Below are 4,841 nucleotides of genomic sequence, written 5' to 3'. Positions count from 1 at the left end.
ACTTCATACCAATTGTCACTATCAAGCTCCCCTACTCCCCGGGGAGTTGGCCCCCATATCCCCTTCACTCCTCGCATTAAAAATCGGCCTTGTGTTTAATTTGCTTGGTGGTGGAGCAAATAAATACCAACCCTTCATACCAATTATCACTCTCCAGCTCCCCTAGTCCCCGGGGAATTGGTCCCCATTTCCCCTTCACTCCTCACATTAAAAATCGGCCTTGTGCCTAATTTGCTCAGTTGGGGAGCAAATAAATATTATTTTCTTGGCTTTTTGGCCAAGATCAACGTGTAGTATCTGTTCCTACTACATGGTGTACTTAAGTTTGTAACTTTGTGATATAAAATGTGGGATCACTTTTCTGTATTAATTTAATGTAAAATGATCACCCACTTTACAACTTGTCAGTCTCAAAGCCATTCAAGTTGTTTTTGAAGGATTCCAGTTATTTTTTAATCATTCAAGTCCTTCTTAAGGTCATTCACTTCATCCTTAAGTCATTCTAAGTCATTTACTTTTTATTTATTTAAGTCATTTCAGCCCATTTTTCGGTCATTTTAGTTTATCTTTAAGATTTTCATGTCAATCATACATTCACGCATTCATTCATTACACGAGAGCACGCGACTAATGGCTATCGGCCTTGTTTCTTCTATAACTATTTCTTCTTTAGCTTTGATCCTGCAGTGTGAATAGTATTTCTGTTATTTAAAATACTAGACTTATCAGTCGGTCGAATTTCTGCAGTCCTATTAGCGAGGTGACAACGATTTTTTATACTCTTTTCCCTGTCGTTGTTTTCTTTTTTGTATTATTCTTTTTGATCTTCTGTTTTCTTGTTCTTTTTCTTGATTAAAATTATATTAATTTTCTTCTTAAACCAACATTCCAGATATTAGCGTATGCGACGAGAGAGACATCTGATGTGTACAAGAGGCAAACTTCTACAATTTCGTGTGGCTTCATAGTCGGATTTATTCGAACTCAAACGAACTTCCACAGAACCGTTCAACTAAACACTTCGCACAGAGACAAAGAGTAACATAAAACACAATTAAAATGGCCAGGTTTTCAGAAAAAAAAACTACTGTAGTCATTAGTTGATTAATAATGACACCTCAGAAGCCGGTGTTTTAAAATGATAATCCTAAACTGAATTGAACCATTATAATTTTTGTTTTATTTTTTAAATTGTCAAATTGAAACAATTCACGTTTTGTCTTATCTTATAAAATAATGTTTGATAAATAAGTAGTTATATTTAAACGATCTTCTTAAGTAACATATAAGACAATATCACAGCGTAGTATCTGTTCTTCAGATGCTGCACTTCAATTTCTTGTTCTTTGTCAGTGGAGGAGAACTCCTTCACGACTGAGACAATTTTTTTTTATTTTTGTTCCCTTTCTCGACGTTAAAAAACGACCCTGGTGTCTAACTCTGTCCTGTGGGGAGGCATTGTAGTCGTGAGCTTTGTTTTCTCCATCCTTCTGAGGGCGGTCTGGGTGTGCCAAACGTGGTGATTCGTCAACACACACTTCGTCTGTACTTTCTTGATCGAATGTGTACGCAAGTTGATGGAAATGGTGGATTCTGGAAGGAGGACGCCCAGAAAGTCTTCCCGACGTTGAAAAGTGTGCATTCGAGTGAGGGGGAGGCTCACAGATTACCTCGAATTGAATATTCATTCTATCGAGAGTGTCGCCGCACTTTGAAGCTCCTTCTAAGGGTAAAAGAACACCTTTCTGACACCCTGCTTTTGTCCTTAAAGGCATTATATCAAGTATTAGTAAGGAGATTCGTTGGGGAGGATACAACTGAGGGTCTAACTTTAACGACGGGGCAGCGTTGTTCGATCTGGCATTGGCCGCATGGGTGGGGTGTCTCACTAACAACTAGGCATATTTGGCCTGGCTGGTAATTCGATATGCTCTCTGGGTCAGTAAGAGACTTCACTCAGCTGGCTTGGCAAGTTCGCCTATTTGTAAACGACTTTTTCTATGATCAAGCGTATAGAATGCAGATTATTCTGAATAGTCTTACCTTTCACGGCACAAGTTTGCTCATGGCTAATCAGGCCAGCCAGGACCAGTTGCAGACGATTAGCCTTGGCCAAAATTTCCAACTCTGCATCAAGCATTATTAAGGGCCGATAATTATCTAACCCATCCCCATCATCTTTTTTATGTGTAACAGTTTCAGGATAGCCATGGTAAAGTATATGGGGATTGGGCCATTCTTCAACCCCAAGTTAACTAAAACTGCCAGCAAGGGAACAAAGATGTGCGACATCTTACAAATACACTTCGTAAGGCAGACCATCGGTCCCCGGAGACTCGTCAACATCAACTCGCTTCAAGGGGGTCGATGAGCTAATACTCCATTATACCCACTTCGCACCTAGCCACTTCTGTCGCTGAAAGGCGAGGAAAGTCAGCCAAATATGTGTCGAACTGTTCCAATCACAGACCGGGTTTTCTGGTAAAAAGCTCCTTAAAGTGCGACCTACACACCTCCGGAACACCTTCGTTTGTGGTCACGGTTCGTCTATCCAGCAATATTACTTGCGCGATGTGTCGATCGGCCGCTTGTTGAAGTTCTTCCGTTCGCAAATCAGCCGGCATGTTTGTTGCCACCTGGGTCATTCTTTTAAGCCTAGCTCTAATCGCTGAAGCCTGGTGTTCCTTTTCTGTCAAGGGCAAGCTGAGCCTTAATTATGTTTACATAAACACGATCCCCATCTTCCACCGCCCGATCTAAACTAGACTGTAGTGTCGCCTTAGCTGCCCTAGATTATTGGTTGAGTCGTTTGCTAAAATTAACAGAATAGGACCTAATGGCATCCTTTAGATTGGCCCACCACCTATTCCCAATAACAACTCCCGTCAATCCCCGCTGTAGGGTTAGTAGTAACCTGTCCCGGTAGCCCTGTACATCAAACAACGCATTGTTGAGCTTCCAGTAACCGGCCAACTTAGGCTTAGGTCTATCTAAGTTTCGCCGAACGCGAACAAGTCGGTAATCCGAGTAAACTATGTTATGGAAACTAACAATCTTATACTCCTACATAAACTCGCCTAAGGACCGGTCAATATAACCCGAAAGTTGTACCGTACCGGAGCCGCGGATACCAGTGCAAGTCCACACTACATCACAGGGCCTTTCATTCCGGAATTTATCAATGAGATCAAACTTATCAAGAAAATTGCGAAAATGTACATCATCCCGATCTTGGTATTAACCCCAAGCTATCTAACTCGTGATCAAGGACCGCATTCCAGTCTCCCGCTAAGATAACGGTTCGGAAAGTACTCATAAACTGCTAAATTCGAAGAAGTAAATGGGCAAGCTCACTATGACCATTAGGCGCATAAACACTGATAAAACGAAAAGTCCTACCTTTCATGGTAACATCCAAATTGCACACTCCTCATTCCGGATCCATGAAGCACGGGTCACACGACGCATCCAAAGACCTTTTCACTAGCCAAGAAACCCATATCGAGCGAAAATTAAAGTACGGTGACAAGCCGCTATAGCTCCTAGACAGCGCACTCAAATGGTCACCCGGAATGAGATGAGTTTCTTGAACACCACAGACATTTACTCCGAGGTGTTGCAGATGCAACTTTAGTCGAAATTTTCGCGAGTCAGCCCTCAGACCTCGCACATTTATGCTGGCAAGTTGGAGATCCATTATGGTGCCTCAGGGTTGGGTTTCAGAAACAATCGCTGTCATCAGCGTGCCGATGGCTTTCCCGTGTGAATAGGTACCCATCTGCGTATCGATTAGCCCGTCACGGGAGATACCGCCAACATGCAAGGGATAGGTTAGTTTAGCTATCCTATACAGGGAAGGGTGCATCTTTACGGGCACCCGCCCAACACAACATTATCTTAAATTTCTGATGTCAGAGTCTTTGAATATAATTAGAGGTTAACGTTCAAAAGCTTTATTTGCTTCCTCCAGCATTACCCATAAGTCATTAATTTTCACTCACTTCCCGATTACAGTCAATACTCGTTTTGCATTCGGAAAATTGCAGGGGTCTTCGACTGTCATTCTAGCCACCTCCCTGAAATCGATTAGTTTCATCAGATCACCATTTTTAAAGTAATGCGCGTTGTTAATCTGCGGCTCGCTGACAAATGTTTTTTAACGAAAAGGTAAAGTGCCCTTTTCTTTTTTTGTTTTCCAGGGAAGGGATCCGCGCTCTTTTCTGAGAAGGGGTGGACTTTTCAGTGTTCCTAAAGGTCTGCACCACTGGCAGGGACTTGGCGGAGGATGCATGCGGAGTATTCAACGAAGTCACGGAATTTCCGGAACCGTGGAGGGGGCTGATTTTATTCTTTTTAGAGGACTAAGGGAAATTAATTAGGGGAGCTGCTGAGGTATGGCAACCGAGACAGGAGAGGGCATAACTCTTGTAGATGAACAAAGTTTTGGTTTTGTAGGGTACTGGGCAGAGTCTTTAGATGTCGACGGTTTCACTGGGGATTTAGAATTTTGGAGGGGAAAAGAAGATTGTGGGATTTTGGAGGGGAGCGATAATTGTGGATTGATGGTGGATTCAGGAGTGTTCATTCTTAAGACATCCAGTTTCTTTTTGAGGTTAACAACCTCGACATATCCCTACCATGGTCATTTATTAAGATGGCCTCATCCCGCATTTGGTCTAGAGTAAGGTGGCCAGGGCTCTTCTTCCTGGATACAATTTGCCAGGGCTCACGATCAGGATCCTTCAGGGTAGTTTCTTCTTTAGCAATTGCTTGAGAAGAGGGCGGGGAATCCTCACGGACATGGAAACTCCTAAATGTTGTCTCACTCTAGTCTTCTGGTT

General features: G+C 42.6%; 1 pseudogene; it reads left to right on the top strand.

The window, feature by feature from the left end:
• Window positions 1-257: 257 nt before the first annotated feature.
• LOC145293531 (U2 spliceosomal RNA) lies at window positions 258-362 on the top strand (annotated as a pseudogene).
• The last annotated feature ends 4,479 nt before the right edge of the window (window positions 363-4,841 follow it).

Source organism: Euprymna scolopes, chromosome 14 (genome assembly GCF_053919585.1).
Source record: "Euprymna scolopes isolate OS-2025 chromosome 14, ASM5391958v1, whole genome shotgun sequence".
Classification (NCBI taxonomy): Eukaryota; Metazoa; Mollusca; class Cephalopoda; order Sepiida; family Sepiolidae; genus Euprymna; species Euprymna scolopes.
The sequence above is the reverse complement of the archived record's forward strand: the minus strand, read 5'-3'. Positions and strand labels throughout refer to the sequence as shown.